This window comes from Phascolarctos cinereus, unplaced genomic scaffold (assembly GCF_003287225.1).
Source record: "Phascolarctos cinereus isolate Bilbo 61053 unplaced genomic scaffold, phaCin_HiC Scaffold_726;HRSCAF=1367, whole genome shotgun sequence".
NCBI classification, from domain to species: domain Eukaryota; kingdom Metazoa; phylum Chordata; class Mammalia; order Diprotodontia; family Phascolarctidae; genus Phascolarctos; species Phascolarctos cinereus.
The window spans coordinates 363,499,150-363,516,437 of NW_027556098.1; the positions used below are offsets into that span (position 1 = coordinate 363,499,150).

At 46.7% G+C, this 17,288-nt stretch overlaps 2 long non-coding RNA genes across 2 annotated transcripts; one reads left to right on the top strand and one right to left on the bottom strand.

Annotated features, from left to right (window-relative positions):
* Nucleotides 1-1,054: 1,054 nt before the first annotated feature.
* Nucleotides 1,055-11,940, top strand: LOC144454180 (uncharacterized). Its single transcript, XR_013482482.1, has 3 exons — nt 1,055-4,652; nt 6,750-6,867; nt 8,229-11,940. It is a non-coding gene; the product is annotated as an uncharacterized LOC144454180 (long non-coding RNA).
* Nucleotides 10,377-15,806, bottom strand: LOC110206279 (uncharacterized). Its single transcript, XR_002323863.2, has 4 exons — nt 15,445-15,806; nt 15,222-15,338; nt 14,047-14,277; nt 10,377-11,363 (listed from the first exon to the last, which is right to left on the bottom strand). It is a non-coding gene; the product is annotated as an uncharacterized LOC110206279 (long non-coding RNA).
* Between the last annotated feature and the right edge of the window lie 1,482 nt (nt 15,807-17,288).

A 17,288-nucleotide genomic window follows, 5' to 3' on the forward strand; every position in this document is an offset into this window, starting at 1 on the left:
GTCTTTATCTTTGATCTGGCATTACAAGCTGTCTCTGAAGCCCTTCTAAAGAGTATATTGCCTGTTACAACTGACTTGGTGTCCAAATTGTATTCTTCTTTCCTCAAGACCTTCAAGGTTATTAAAACGTGCCCCTCTCTACCACCCCAGGGAGCCACCCAAACTGCTCGGGGGTGAAAAACCCGTTCTGGTATTAAGTGGCAACCTGCTTGCAGCAGTGCATGATGGGGTATTTTTTTTCTTTAAAAAACACCAACAAAAAAAATTTGTATTTATAGATTGTGATAAAGTGTAAATAACTGAATTTTCAACCATGGTTTGGAGTCAGCTTTCAGGGCATTATGTCTTGTTTTGATGAAAAGAGATCACTCTATACCCCCCTTTTTAAAGGAAAATTATCGCAAGAGAATCAGGATGTGTAAAGCTAACATGCATCGCAAAAAAACAAAGGTAACCTAAATGTCTGATTTTAATAGCACATATTTCTCTTTTTACATAACCTGTGACGACAACTTGCATAAACAATTCTTTAGCTGTTAATTTCAATGTTAAAAAATTTGCAAAACCTGTTTAAAAGTAGCTGTAAAAGACCCTATGCTGCCGTATAAATTAGCCATAACTCTTAATAATCCTGCCCATTACAAATGAACTGTAACATCATCTGGGCACAGAGTCTGACACATTAAATGACAGTGTAAAAATTACAATGATTATAGATTAGACCAACTATGCTACTGCCCCCAAAGCAAAGATTTCTGCTTAGTTACTTTAAAATGTAAAAGGATGATGGCCCCCCAGCCCCCAATCTCCCCTAGAGATCCCAGTATTTATATTCACAGTGAAATGTTACTTAAAATTCAGTCTTAAATTGCATGTTTCTCTCCTGTAATGTGTAAACTGCATGCAGGATCTTTCTCTCTTGTTTTTGAGTCTCTCAGGCTCCCTGTAAAAAGAACTAATCTCTGTCTTCTCCATTTTCAGGTGTTTGAAAACTGTTGTGGAATTTACTGGAGTAGAATAAATGGCTACTTGGATGCCCAAATGGGGTAGGTCAGCTTAAATTTCTTTTGGGGAAAGCGGTCCTATGTCCAAAATGTAAAATGGGGCGGGGGGGGAGTGGCAGGCGTGTGTCTGAGGACTAGCCTTTTACAGTGGGATCTGTATGTCAGCTTCTGCCCAAATTTACTTTTGATGTGAGTGGGCATCAGTGCCACCCTCTTTCTGCCTATCAGGATCCATTTGATTCACCTTTGTTCTGGTGAATGCCCTTATAATTGGTGAGTAAGAGTAGATGAGGAGATAGTTTCTTAATCTGGAAGGATGGCAAGAAGAAGTTTTAGCTCCACTGAGGGGAAGAATATAAGAAAAGTCCAAAATAGGAATGGTCTGTTTGTTTGGATATAGAGTCTTCTGTGGGAAGTGCTCAGGGTGTCAGGGAAGAAAGGTAGCCCATGGGTTGGATGGTACACTATGGCAGAGTGCCCATGCAGCTGCCCGAGATAATTTTCCTAAAGGACAGTGTGTCACTCCCCTCCCCAAGAATCTTCAGTGGCTCCCTAGTGCCTCTAGGTTAAAGCACACTCTCCCTGAGTAACGTTTAAAGCCCTGTAGAGCCTGACTCGTTTAACCTTTCCAGACTTGCTCGCTTGACTCCCCTTCTCGGGCTTTTTGTGCCTTTGCAAAGGATATACTCTGTGCCTAGGTTGCCTGCCTTCCTCAGATCTGCCTCTTAGACTCAATCTCCTGCTTTTTTACCAAGGTTTACTTGCTACAGGGATTCTTTGCTGATCCTTCTACTTGTGTCCCTTCTAGATCTGGAGTGGCTCTCAGAGGTCATAGGTCAGGAAACTGGAAGCCTTTTGTCTTGTCCAGACTTAACACAGGTAGTGAGCAGAGCCTAGATTTGAACCCAGTGCCCTTTCTACTGTGCCACATAGCCTCTCATAGTTTTCAAATTATTCTTTTTTATCTGCTTACGTATTAGATATTGTAAACACCCTACATGCCTACCGTACCATCCCCTAAGACGTAAGGGTCAGGGACTGCTTCTGTCTGTTTTGGGGATCTCCAATGCCTAAAACAGTTGATACCTTGCATTTTAGTGCTTCTTGAGTTGAACTGAGGTTAGAGCCCTTGTGCCCTGATGTCATGGAGACAGCAGACATAGACGTCGGGCGATATGACCCTGGGCGAGTTACCTCGGTTTCCTCCTGTATTAAGGGTGCGTGCATTGGTTACAACACCTGCTTCACAGACTTGTTCAGAAAGTGTCTTGTAAACCCAAGGCCTCAAAAGCCAACTGGAATCAATCAACAAGCATTGTTAAGCACCTGCTAGGTGCTAGGCCTTGTTATCTTACCCTTATTTTATTTTCAGGAGTACTGGTCTTGAGATGAGTTAGCCAGAGAAGTGGTGGAATTCCCAGGAGAAAGTCCAGGCGGCAAAAACCGCCAGGACACTTCACCAGGAGTAGGCTCGTGCTGTTATCTTTAGGACACTGGGAAGAAACCAGATGGTTCCCCTCTGCCTCGGAGGCTACAGCACGGCTCTTCCTTGGATTTTGCCGACTAGCCTTTGGCACTTAAATAAGCACGTTGGGCCCCCTTTCTTGTACCTTAGAGGTATTAGCGGGCTTGCGTCAGAGCCAGAGTTGGGTAAACTAAGGTGTGCCGTCTTCTGCAAAGCCTTGGGGAAGTTTGGAGAAAGGCCTGGCTTGGGGCTATCTCCATGTCTACCATGTACTTGATGAGTGACCCCAGAGTTCTGGGAAAGCCCCGTTTTGGATTCTTTTAAGATTCAGGGCTGAATTTCGGTTGAAGTCCATCTTTGTTTATGGGGCAACGTTTAGGAGCAAGATCCAGCCTGGAGATGAGTTAGACGTTTTGAATCCAGGAAGCTACAGAATGAGGAGAAACCTTAGAAGATTAAGATTATCTGATCTGTTTTCCATCTTATAGGTAAGGAAATAGGCCTACGGAAGGGAATTGCCTCATAGAACGTTTTACGACTTAACATATTGCAGAATTGGTCTTCAGGCTAAATCCAGCGGGCAGACACTTTGGCCAGAGCTCTGGCAGACTGCTAGAACCGCCGTTCTCTAGCTCAGTTGCAGAGCTCCAGGTGTGTCCCCAGGATCCTCAGGGGCTGTGAGGCTCAAGTCACTCATCCTTCCTAAGGACAGACACCCCACCCCTGGACCAGGTGGGGGAGGTGGCTGCTGCTCTTAGAGGCTCCCAGGGTCAATTCTGGAGCTGGCTGACCTCTAGAATACTGCCTGTTTTGAATAGGATCTTTCGCCTTCCCTTAATCCACCGCTGCTAGTCACAAATGAGAGACAGTCCCTGTACTCAAGTCTCTTAGTTTGTTCAGGGCATCAACGGGTAAACAGGCCAGTAAGCCAAAGATAAATGAGGAAGAGTGCTGATGGCCAGGTAGACCAGCCAAGCTTCCCAGAGCGGAAGGGACACCTAAGCTGATCCTCTGGGGGAGCTTAACAGCTTCCAAGCAGCTGAAGTGAAGAGGGGGTTGGGCTCAAGTGCCCTTCAGAGTGGTAGGCCAGTGGGGTTAAGGTCAAAGGGAGTGATGTGATAACTGGCTTGGGGCCTGAAGAGGGCTAGGGGGAAGCCTTGTCGGGATTAGGACGACATGGCTGTAGGGTAGGTCTTGTACCAGCAGTGATACAACAGGAAGATCACGGGCAGGGCTAGAGGGGAGTGGACCAGCCAAGGGATGTTGTGGAGATAGAACTGGCAGGACTTGGCAACCTGGTTGAATGTAAGGAGTGAGACACAGTAAATGACATGATGACCTCTAAAGTCTGAACTCATGTGACTTGAGGATAGTGATGCCTTTAGAGTTTTGAAGGAACTCGGGGTTTCAGGAGAAAAGGTAATAAATTCTGTTTAGGACATATTGGAAATGCCCTCAGGATACCTAGGCGGAAATACCAGTGTGCAGATGGTCATTTCAGGATTGGGGTTCAGAAGAGATTGGGAGGGCAGGTAGGTGGTACGGTGATTAGAGCTCCGGCCTTGGAGTCCGGAGGATCTGAGTTCAAATCCGGCCTCAGACACTTGGCACTTACTAGCTGTGTGACCTTGGGCAAGTCATTAACCCCAATTGACCAGAAAGAAAGGGGAAAAAAAACAGATTAGGTCTGAGTTTATGTATATTTGAGAGAGGCCTCTCCACAGAGACAAATGAATCCCTGGGAACTGATTTTGACTGTGTAAAAGAGCACTGAACAGGGCCCTTCCCTGCTCCAGTTTTAACTTCTGGCCCTTCCAATTCCTATCCTAGTTCCACTTTTGACCCTGGGAATTACTAAGTTGTGTCTCCCGCCTCACAAGGCTTTGCCTTCAAACCCAGTGCTTCATTCCACCGCAGCATGATGTGTTTATGTTCAAATACTCAGAGCTTTAAGCCTGCCATGAATAACCTTGTGCCTCTCTCTGGCTGTTTGTGAGCCAGCTGTCACTCAGGAAATCTGAATGCCAGCTTTCACATCTCAGCCCATGTATACCCAGACAGCTGTTACCTGGGAGCTCCTCATTGGCTGGTTACTTTGATGTCACCAGGAACTGGGGCTTGGGGAGTGAAACCCTTACCGACTGGCCAGACTGCCTGTGGCCTATGAGCAGAAGGTCTTAGAGGTGAGATTGTAAACAGCCTGGGTGGGGGAAGGGGCACAGACCTATTTGTTTTCCCTGATTTCAGGGTGACTTTGGAAGGTCTCCACTGTGGCACACTACAACCCTCTAGCAGCGCGGCTGAGGTGTAGAACACTTCTGGGAGGGAGGGAGGAAGGAGTGCTGTCCTTCACATTTTCCTGCCTGTAGCCAACACCCATGTGGGCTCTAGAACCCAGCTAACTGTACCTCTCCTCAAAATCAGGAGGGAGAGTAGGTCCTGCTAGTGTTAGGGTTCTTCATTTTATAGACGCTAAGGAGTCGAGCTGAGACAGAATTCAGGTTTTGATTTGAAGTCTAGTGTTCTTTCCACAAGATCAGAGCTGCTCTTTTGGCTGTTATGGGGAGCTGCAGTAGTAGCCTGTAATATGGAAAAGAGATTGTGGTGTTCCTGATCTCAGTGCTGATTTCAGTCATGGCTAGAGTACTCTGGTGTGGCCCACGAGCATTCAGGCTTTCCACACTGAGTGTAGTTTTCCAAGTACTCCCATGTTCATAACATCCAGCTCCTCCATCCCAACTCTCGTTGTTAGAGGGATTCATAAACTATGGTAAAAAGAGAGGGTATGCCTGTGTGTATTTCTGCTCTATACAAAGCAAGTCAGCTAGCTAGTGGCATACTAGATAGAGAGTGAGACTTCGAGTAAGGAAAATCAGAGTTTAAATCTAGCCTCAGACATGAGCTGTATGACCCTGGACAAGTCACCTAACCTTCCTCTGCCATCATCTCCCTCACAGGGTTTTGTGAGGATCAAATGTAACAGGTAAAGTGCTATGTAAATACTAGCTATTGTTATTGAAGTTCACAGTTCCATCAGCTCAAGAGTTCTGAACTGTTATCTCCCTGCCTGCTCTGGAACTCTGTATTTCCAGTTGGAAATTGGCATTTCCAAATCCCAAGTCTTCATAGGAAACAGGAAGCCACATAAACATTCCCACCTCATTTTATATAGACTTAAGATTTTGTTCAGATTGTTTTAGTTTTGTTTTTAATTCACATGCATTTTCTTTCCCCACCTTGAAAAAGAAAAAACCCTTAGTCAAACAAAACAAACTCCCACATTAGCTGTGTCCAGAAATAAGTACCTTTTTATGCATTTGGAGTCCATCACCTCCCTGGTAGGAGGTGGGGAGCATAGTTGATCACTGGTCTTGTTAGTTGGTAAGAGCTGGAAGGAATCTAGTCCAACCTTCTAATTTTTGCAGTTCAGGATCTGAGGCTGAGAAAAGGGCAGGGAATTCCTAAGTTTACCCAGTAACTAATAGGGCCCAGGATGCAACCCCAGATCCTGTCATCTTTCCTTTAAATTATGGTGTCTACCATGTAGTTAGAATGTGTTCTTCCCCCTGGGTCCCCATTTCCTTTTTATTCCCTACACTTATCAATTTCCCCAAAATCTTACACTTGAAGTACCTAACAGAAAGCAGGGAAACAACCAGGAGGGCTGGAACTGGTACCTGGTAGCCCCCAAACTCTAGCATGGAGTTTACTATTGGAATGGGATAGGAGTCTCTCACCTGAGTTTCATAAATATTTGTTTTCTAGTTGACTCAATCACTATCGCTTGTATATATAAAGTTCTGTTTAGAGCCTTTAACACTAAGCTGAAGGGACCCCAGCCCAAAAGAACCCTGGCTGTGTGGGGTGGCAGGAGGCACTCCTGCAGATATTGGGCGCTGGGGCTGGGGTTTCCTGAGCTAGAGATAGCATAGGACTTCATTACCAGAGAGCTGTTAATTCAGAACTTCCCTTCCAGCCTCAGAATCTTCTAGTTGGAAGAAACCTCTGAGATCATCTAGGTCAGTGCTTTTTAAACTGGGAGTTGTGACCCCAAATGGGTCACTTTTAAAAAGCACTGAAGGGGTTGTGAGTGGAAAAAGTTTAAGAAGCTCTGAACCTAGGCCAGTTCCAATCTTGAGTAGGATTCCCATCGTTCACAACCAAATCAATAAACTTGGGTTTCAGATTACTGGGCTAGGTATGGGAGGAGATTAAATAACAGGGAGTTGAGGACGATCCTTGGACGGTTACATGTAATATTTGTCTTCGTGATACAACAGGTTCTGTTCTTTGGCTTTTGCCCTGACTTGGTCTCGACACTCCTGGACCTTCTTATGACAGCTCTGACACTTGGTCACCTCATCTCTGTTGGAAGATAAGGCCCTTGCCAGTCTCCAGGTAGCCCTCTCTAGCGTCTTTGAATCCTTCTGGTTGTTAAGAAGTTTTTCTTCCTGTCCCACCAAAGTCCCTCTCTCTAATGGTAATTCATTGCTTCTGCCTGTCCTTTAGAACCCACAGAGAACAGCCCTTGTCCACATGACCAGATTACCTGAGGATTATGTCATGGCCTCCCCCAAAATGTTCTCTTCCTCCAGGCTAAACAAAGCACCTGCTTTCAGCCACTTCTCTTGGAGTGGCTTTTCTGGTTCCCTCTTGTGGTTGCCCTGATGGATTTTCTCGTTTGTCCTTCATGAATGTAATGGCCAGAACTTGGCACTTCAGGTACTCAGAGGACAGCAGGAATGCTGACTCCTTCCTATTAATGTCGCTCTTAGATTCTTGGGCTCCTTTGCCATGGCTTTGTTTTTGCCCTTTTAATTCATTCACCTCATCACACAGCTGCAACTACTCTCCCCAAAGTGACCAACAGTCTTTCCTCAGTTCATTTTAACCTGCATTTGGCATTGCTGACCCCACCACTGCCTTCTGGGTGCTGTTTCTGTCTCCAGGTGTGTGTGACATTCCTTTCTTCTATTTCTCCTACTTGTCTGATTGCTGCTTTGCTCTCTCTCACTGGCTTATCTTCCCTAAAACTGAACTTGGCTTTTTCTCAGATCTTCCCTGTTCTCTATTTGCTGGTTTCTGTCAAAGGCACCACTCTCCTTCCAGTGTCCCTAGTTAGTAATCTTAGCATTATGCCTTGCTCCGCATTCTCCCTTGCCTCACATATCCAGGCAGGTACCAGCTCTTGTCATTTCTGTCTCTGCAGCATCTCTCCAATCCAGCCCTTTCTCTTCACTCACAAAGCTCACACTCTAGTTCAACCCCCTCCTAGCCAGTTGGTCTCCTTTCATCCCTCTGCCTCTAGTCCATCCTGCACACTGATCTGACTGTGTGACTGGCCTAGTCCACCTTGGTGGCTTCTCATGGTCTCTAGGATAAACCATAAACTTCATCTGTTTAGTTAAGGTCCTGTGCACCCAGGTCACGGCTCTCTATGGATGTTACATCCCCTCTCACATTTTGTGTTCTTCCCTCACAGCACTCTCATCTGGGCATTGTTTCCTGACCTCCATCTTGTAGTTCCTCCCCTCCCTTAAGATGCAGCTGAAGAGGCGGCTTCTGTACAAAGCCCTTCCTGTAAAAATGAGGACTTGGCAACCTTATTCTGCATAAAACAGCTCTTGTTATTATTTATAATATTAGTTTAGGTATTATCTCACCCCTCCCTCCCCTTGCCTGGTACAATTAGATGTTTAATAAAATGCTGATTGATTGATTCAGCTTGTAATCTAACAACAAAATTTTTTTTTTTACAGTAACTTGTTTAGCCATGCTGCCCCCGATTGTACTTCAAACATTTCAGATTTTCCATCCCCACGCTACACCCCCTTTTGGCCAAGGGTGAGACTTCCTATGTATTTCTAGTGTGAAGATATTGGGAGATTTCTTCCTCTATTTGGAAGAGCACAAAACCTTTGAGTCTACCCTGTACTGCCTTCTCTCAGCCTAAGGCATCCTTAGAATTTAGGCAAACTCCCATCTGTGGTCCACATACAGTCGTCTGTCCCATTAAAAGGCCTTGCCTCTTGTTTTCCATGGAATGATGACAAGCTTGGCCTTTTCTCCAAAGGCAGTCTCAGACAGTCAGTGGGAAATGTCTGCCTACAAACTCTTGACCCCTCTTTTCTCTTGCCTGTGTTGCTACTCCCTTCTTCCCCCCCACTCCTTGCCAAATTAACAGCCTGTGTGTCAGGCTGCTGGGAAGGTAATGAATATTTAAAGGCCTCGCACTCACACGAAGCAGCTTGTCTTCAGCAGCTGACAAGTGGGTCAGATTGGGGTTTTTTATTGCTGCTCTCCATGCTCTCTGTTACCAGTTCTTCCAGAACCAGGCTGAAAGGGCTTAAGGCTTTCCAAGCCAAGTGGCTTCAGTTAAAGCACAGACATCCCAGAAGAGAATGAATTAGGTAAATATACTGATGCCAGATCCTGCTTTCATTAAAAAGGCCAATTTTTTCCTTCTCCTGCTATCCAGTCAGGGCGGTGGTTAATTGAACACAATCCTTTTTTTCTCCCGAGTAGTTATGTTTGAATGTTGGGCTGAAATATCCACTCTCCTTTGTCAGGAGGCAGCTTCCCATGCTCAGATCTGCAGTTTGAGGGTGTCATTCATTTGGTTAGTGTCCCTAAAACATTAAATGTATGTATTAGTGTAAAACACCAAAGGAGGACCCTCCCAAGGAGGGAGACTGCCCTAGAAACATGTTTTCTTTGCCCCAGGGCCTGGTTTCTCCTCACAAAATCTGATTCTAAGCTGACTTGAGCTAGACTTCATGCATACTTTTGCCTTGTTCTTCTCTGGAGTGTCCCAGTGTCCATCTTGTCACTGGGGAATTTTCTTTCTCAGATTTAGAAAAGTTAGTTTGGTTTTGCTTCTGTTAAAAAGCAGCTATAGGCTTTCAGCTGTCTCAGGCCATCCTCAGCCGTCATAGCTTTGTGGACACTAGAGGTCTCTTGCTTGAGAAAGAGAGTAATGGGGGGAAGGGGTGTGTGGAGCCTGAGGAGAAGATAATGCCAGAAATAGTGACTCTGGGCTTGAAGCATTTCACATTGTTCTGGGCGTGTTGGCATTATGTAGACCGAGAAGGGGAGACTTTGGCTGCAAAGTTCAGGTATTAATTGGGCCCTACTGGGTCTCATTAAACTTCCCGCTAAGTGAGCCTCCTTTCAAGGCTCGATAGATAATCGGAAGGTCTGTGTCTGCTCTGTACCACCTGCCTGTGGTAGACTGTAGTTTCAGGCGCTCACTGACGATCTGTTGGCAGAGCATGTCATCCTCCATCTTCCTGTTTGCAGAAAGAAATGTCTGGCCTTTGATTTTTAAGACTTGTTTTTGTTTGTTTTGTTCTTGCTGGGTGTGGAGAGTGACTGACTAGGCCACCAGCTTCTCCCACTCCCCACTCGTGCTCACAGTCTGATGGCCCAGAAAACCCTGCAGTGTCAAAAATCAAAAGGGTTTTAGAGATCTCCTTTGAAGTAGCCCAGTCTCATTCTCCAGTCAGAAATCAATCCCCCTCTATTATATTCTTAACAGATGGTCCCTGGTTAAGCATGTCCCATGATGAGGCACTCATTACCTAGCAGGGTAGCCTGTTTCATGGTTGGTCAGTGCTAATTGTCTTACTAAGCTAAAATGTTTACAACTGTTACTCCTAACTGTATACACAGGGGTCAAAAAGAGTAAGTCTTGTTTTCTTCTGTGTAATATCCCTTCAGATACAGGAGACAGTCCTGGCTGTACCCATGTATTCTTCAAGCTGAGTGCCCCTTCCCACCCTATCCAGTTTCTACCACCCCACTATGTACAGTGTGGTTTTATCGCACTCTAGGATGTGCACCTGCTTGTCATTATCTTGAATTAAAATGTTCTCAGATTTGGACGGTACTTCAGCTCTCAACAAGCATTCCATTCACTAATCATTTATTAAACAATGCAAGATAAGGTACGAGATACTAGGGGTGCCAAGACAGACTGAAATCATCTCCTTAGGGGCTTTCATTCTCTGGGAGATGAAAACATTCTCAGAAGTGCAAGAATGGTTGAGGAAGACAGCACTTAAAGTGGATGAATCAGGCAAAGCTTCTTGTGGAGGGCGAGCCGGGGCCCAGGAAGCATCGCAGACCCACGAGAGAGTTTAAGCTTCCTCTAGCAGATGACAGAAAATAAGGCATTGGGAAGCAAGACTTGGCCCCTGCACGTCAGCTATCAGATCAGGTCTGTGGCAGCTGTTGTCTCCTCTTCCCATGGCCTCCCGATGGTACAAGGTGAGGTCTGAAGGCCCTGGAAACTCTGAGCATACATAACGAAGGAGGGGGAGGCATCCTGCCTATGTTGCCACCACCCCCCCAAGGGTGGTTAAAGTAGCCGTAGAGTCTGTGAAGTCAGAAGGGACCCCCCCCCATTCCCCCAACTGGGTCTCCAGAGCTACTCGAATAGATGGAGATACTTCAGGATACAAAGACCTCTTTTTAATCAGTAGTCTGCATCGGGTGCTCAAGTAAACAGTAAGGTAGTAAGTGCCTACTGTGTGCCAAACCAAATACTGGAGTTCGACAAGAAAGACCAAAGGAGTCTCTGTCCTCAGAGAGTTCAGTCTGATTAATGGGGGAGACCTCATGTCAGCAGCCATGGTCAAACAAGATGTATGCAGCTGTATATGGCATCAGAGGGAAGGCCCTACACTGAGGACTGCGAAGGGCTGACGTGGCGAAACAATGAAGATGCCTGGCGTCCCTGGATCAGAGAGGACGTGGAAGGGAGGGAAGAGAATGCTGCGCTTTGAGCCAGGGGACCCGGACCCTTTGACACCCCCTGGGTTAAGTCCTTTTGATTCAGCTCAGTTTCTTCATCTGTAAAGTGGGGATGGTGATATTTATATTCCGTAGGGTTGCTGTGAAGAGAGCACGGTGTAAGAGGGGTACAGAAAATGGGACCGTTTGTTGGCATCAAATATAATTTAAGTAGGAGAGCCAATTACTTTATGGTCTCCCAGGCCCTGGGATTTGGGAAGTCCTGCACTGGACTTCTGTTTCCTTCTGAGCTGACATGGGGGAGACAGATGTTCTTATTGATTTCTTGTCTTGTGTGTTGGCAGAGAGCAGAGTCACTTCTTGGGGAGTGGAGGAACTCGAGGTGCTGCTGCATGGCCAGATGGACAGCATTCTTCCCTCTCACCCGCCAGGCCCAGCTGAGATGGACTGAGGAGAGGGGAGCCACCTGAGATGCCTGATCGTGGATCCCCTCCCATCCTGCATCCCCTTCTAGACGTCGGGTCAGACCACCCCTGGAGTCGTTAGGGCTTGGGCCAGACAATGTTGAGGACCCGTTTCATGGGAGCGTTTCCCCCCAGAGAGCTGCCAGGGGTAGAGTTAATGAGCTATCCCAGCAGGGGTGGGGTACATGCCAACCCAGTGTAATCAGTGCTGCCTCTGAGGCTTGCAGATATGAATAAACCATGCTGGTCCTGCCATGTGTCTCTTCTCCATGCTCATCCAGCCTCTAGCCACTGTCAAGGGGGCTTCGGAGGAGGGGGCTTTAAGCCAGGTGTGCTTGGCTTAAATGATAAGATTTAGAGTTGGGAGCGATTTAGAAACTACTAACCTTGTGGCCTTGGGCGAGTCACTTCCCTTGAGCCTCAGCTTCCTAATCTGTAAAATGAGGCTTTGGACTAGGTGACTTCCAAGTCCTTTCAAGGTCCAGATCCATAATCCTTTGACTTCAGAGAGCTAGTTCAGTCCTCTCATTTTACAGATAGGGAAACTGAAACCCACTTTGACTTGCCCAGCGCCCCACAAATAAGTACAAAGAGGATCAATTTGAACCCAGGTGTTATGTTTCCAAATCTCACCCTTTTCCCACTCTACCATTCTGCCGTGAGCCTTTTGGGTTTTCCCATCCACTTTTCTTGTCCCAGGAGGGCTGATCCTTTTGGCAGTGGCGTATAATTGTGTCAGCAGGAGCCTGCCCAAAGGACAGGAGAGACATAGGGCAGCCAGAGTAGCCTCATTTGTTGAGTGGGGTTCGGAAGAAGGCTGGCTGTGTAGGGTCAGCTGCAGGGGAGCCCAGTCATCTGGAGGTCTAAAGATTGGGATGGAAAGCTGGATGGTGCCTGGGAGGAGGGAGGATGATCTACTCTATTGCTCACCTTTATCCTCATTTGTCAGATGATTAAAAAATAACTCCCATTTTATTACCTTCTCTTTGTATGACCTTAGGTAAGTCACATAATAGCTCTGATTTCCTCATGAATGGAGAGGTTGGGACCAGATGCCCTAAGGTAAATCTATGATCCTATAATCCCAGAGAGGTTCAGGACCTGCCCTAGTGAGTAACATGGCAGGGCTTAGAAGCCTAGGCCCCAGACCCCTAATTCAGCCCTCTTTCCACTGCACTTGGGAAGTTGATTTTAATAGGAAGCAACATGATGTAGTGGTAGAAGCACTATAAACTATAAAAATGGAAGTTAACCACTAGGGGCCAGCCTGTGCTGTCTATTGGGGAGAGGGATTCAAAGACACAGTCCCTGTCCTCAGAAGTTCCTAGTATGATAAATAGGAATAAATGCCATAGAAAAGGTAAAATTTAGGGGCAGCTAGGGTGGCTCAGTGGATACAGCACCGGCCCTGGAGTCAGGAGAATCTGAGTTCAAATCCGGCTTCGGACACTTGATACTTACTAGCTGTGTGACCCTGGGCAAGTCACTTAACCCCATTGCCTAGCCAAAAAAGAAAAGGTATGACTTCAAATTAGACAATTTTAGAAATCGGACACAGTGATTGCCTTCACTGAAGGAATCGAGGCAGACTGAATTCGTGGAGGAGGCATCCTTGTACCTGAGTAAGGGAGCCCCTTGCATCCCCTGGAAGAAGTGCCCGATGAGATGATTAGAGTTTGGGAACACTGTGTTACATTTGGGAAGTTAGAAGACTTGGGTTTGAATCTTAGTTCTCAAAGTGGGCAAATCACGACTTCTGGGCCTCCTAGGTAAAATGAAAGTGTCATGATCTCTAAGGGACCCTTCAGCCCAAGAACCTTATGGGGGCTTGTACGACTGCTTTCTCCCCCGGCCACGGACTTAATAGTTTGGTCAGTGACTCATTCCTGTGTGTCACTGGACATTCTAACATGGCACCTCTCAACCCTGCTCCTAGGGCCAGCCGTGGAGACTGGCTGAGCCTTTTACTCCTAGCCTCCACCTCTCCATTTTCTGCTGGGTAAAGCACCTTTACTAGAAGAGGCTAAGGCCTGTGCCAGCTCCCTTAGCAGGAGCGAATTTGGTTTTGGAGGGATCTGGTTACAGCTTGGTCTCTGGGAGTGGAGGGGAGGTGGTTGATGTGGGTAGGCTCCATATTTCCATGATAGGTTTGGGAAGGTGGTTATCCTTCACCTGAAAGCAGCCCTGAGGGCCAGGGACCTACCTACCTGTTAGTACTTCATTCTGGGATGGCATGTTAGTGCTCCATGGAAAGAAGTGTTGGGCACAGATCATTCACAAATCATAGCAACCTTACAAAAGTGTTTGTACAGAGTTTTCCTAGAGAGGACCCTACGAGGTGAATAGTTCGAATACTAACTTTTCAAATGAAGAAATTGAGACTTAGAAAAGGTCTTTTCATTCAGTCGGTCACCAAGCATTTATAAAGCACCTGCTGTGTGCCAGTCTTGGAGCTAGGTCTTGGAAATGCAGACAAAAACATAACGGCCTTTCCCTTCAGGCAATTTACATTTGACATTCCCATCTTAAATCCTGTGAGAACTCCCACTTCTGTAGCTTCAAGAATTACAAAGTACTTTTCAGTACAGCCCTGTAAGAGAGGCATTGAAAGTCTTAGGAGCTGCAGGTTATAGATGAAGAGAATTAATTGTGACAATAAATAACCCTTCCTAGTCACAATCTCAAGCTCTTTCTCGGAGGATTTGGTCTGCCGGTGAGGTCTGCCTGTTCTGGGCATCCCCCAAGACTGAGAAGTCCTGTTCCTGGATCCCCTGGAACATGAGGCGACTAAACTAATTTGGAAACCACAGCTTGGGAGCCCCCCTCTCTATTCATTAATAAACCCCTTTAACCATTAGGGATAAGAGAGGAGCTCCCCTCCCCTTTCCTTTGCCGCATGAGTGAGTCTGAGGATGTTACTGAGCCACAAATATTTCAGTTCAGGCTTTCTCAGGGCGTTACCAGGGTGATGAGCTGGGGGGGTGGGGGTGCTCCTTCCCAGCTGCCCCTGGGACTGGAAGGATGGCAGCTCCCTCCCCATTAGGGAGCTTGCTTTAGGCTTGTTTTTGCCGGTGGGTCAACCCCAGGCATGGGGGATGGGTCGTGACTCGGAATAGCTCTGGCCCCGATCCACCTGCTTCCTGCCACTGTTGCCTAGGCCCCCCTCCAGGGCCCCAAAGCATCTCGGATTGCCAAAGCTGGGCCCAGCTGTGTTGGTGAGGAAGGACAAAGGCTATACCAAGAGCAGGGGCTTCGCCAGTACTAGGAAGTGAGGAAATGGGCAGGTCTCACCCTTCACTTTTCCCCAAAGCCTGAGAGGCAGTCGGCTTTGCCCCGAGCCCCCAGCACTTGTAGTACACCTGGGCCAGCATCTTCTGAAGATGCCATATTGATAAAACAAGAAAAGTGGGCCAGCTGGCCTAGGATTTGGGATGACCTGGGTTCAGTTTGTCTCTGACTCACAGGAGCCAATCGCTTAAGCTCTTAAGTGCCCCAGGCAGTTAAATTACTGATGAGTTGGTGGTTTGTATTTACCTGCATTGGTACTGGGACTTTCCCCACTCTGAGGCTGTCGGGAGCTCCCTCTTTAACATTTTGCAAACTGCATTCCTTATGAAGGGCCAGAAGAGGTGAGTATTCATTATCCTTACTCTGCAGAGGAGAAAACGAGAGAAGTGACTTGTCACCACAGAGGTTGTTAAGGGTGGAGTTGGGATTTGAGCCCAGGACCTCGACTTCCAGTTCCATCCACACTCACCCCTCAAGTGTCCAAGCTGGAATTCATCTTGTCTCAGGGGCGTTCAGACTGAGCATTTGGCCCTACATCCTCGTGCTGGTATACATAACATCCCCAAGCTGGGCCTCGGGCCTTTTCCAGAGTTCTCATTACTCAAAGCCAAGTTCTTCAGGGACCTTGGTCTGCCAGGATTCTCAATGCTTCAGTCCCTTAAAGGAAAAATAATGAATGACTACAAGCCCTTGAAAGTATCTTTCATACTTCCATAGACCGTTAACATCTGGCCTGCTAGAAGACAGAGGTGGTGAGTCTTCCCCCCTCAGAAGCTGTGCCTTCTGTCTAGCGTCCTAGTAGTGCTAGGGAAGCTATGAGAGACAGACTACATGATGAGGATGAAGGGGTGGGGCTAATAGGGACCATTCCTGGCTACCCACTGCCCTCTGGTGGCCAATACATGCACTGCACAAGATCTGGCTTGCCCTCCATAAACCAGCAGACTTAAAAGATCCTGGGAAGACTTACCTACTGGCTGTATGACCCTGGGCAAGTCACTTAAACCTGTCTTGAAAAGGAAATGGCAAACCGCTCCAGTACCCGGGCCAAGAAAACCGCAAATGGAGTCAGAGTCAGACACGACTGAACAACAACAAAATTCTACATAGATCTCAAAGTTTCATACCCTACTGTTCCTACTGCTTGTCCCCATCACCTCTTTCTTAGTCCTATTCTTAGGCTATGTAACCTCCTAATCTCACCTCTGTTCAATTTGACAAATATTAAGTACCTATTGTGTTTATTCCCTCCTAAAATTACTTTGTGTTAACATCAGGTATAATATTTGCATATCAGCCTATGTCTTACATGGACTAGTAGACATAAGTTCCTTGCAGACCACAACTGCCTAGCAGCCTGCTTTTCCACATAGTAAGTGACGAAGAAACGCTTGTTGACTTCCAGTAGTTTACAGTCTGTGGGGCAAGGCAAGACTGCATAGTAGGAAGAGTACTGTATTGAGTCAGGGGACCTGGCTTCAGACCCTAACTCTTGCTCCCCTAAAGTAAGACAAGCCATTTAACTTGCCTCCTTTGCAAAATGTGGTTGTTGGCCTAGATTATCTCTATGATCCATCCAGTCCAGTTCAGACATTTATTTTTCATTGTGTCCAACTAGATTAGATTGTCCAGTATGTTGGAGGTCAGAAACATCTCAGAAGGGAAGGATCACTTCTAGTTGGGGAGGTTCAGAGAAGGCCTCCAAAACCTTGACGTTCTACATCTTCTAAGTGGCCTCAGCCCTAATTGTCCGGTTGGTGAGCTTGAGCTTCAGGTGACATGTATGAGGTTGGTTGGTTTATTACACTTTGAAGGACAGTTCCTAGAGGAAGAAGCTTGAATGAACGATAGTTTCTATTATGTGGGTCCTGAAGCCTATGACTCTGCCTCTCTGGGATTCTTCGCCTCTAAGGGAAATCCTCAGGGGAAGCAAAATTGAGATCATAGTTCTCTTCCTATGACCCTGGTGGCTGAGTGGTCAGGCGACTGGTCACTTCCCTCCCCACCCCCCCTCCCCTTCCCATAGGATCTAGGGATGTGATTTCAGAGGAAAAGAGAGGTAAGTTTTCCTGCCCCAGATGATATTGAGAAGGGGAGGGGAAACTGGCCTCCAGCTAAGGGACAAGAAAGCTGGGAAGAAAAACTCAGATGCTAACAATGGGTGTTGTGTTAGCACCCAATATATCATTTTAAACAGGCTTCTTTTGTGTGTGTGTGTGTGTGTGTGTGTGTGTGTGTGATGATCTGTGGCAATGTGCCTCATTCTGAGTGCCGTGTTCAAAGAAGAACATTGGGGAAAGTCAGGTGTATCCA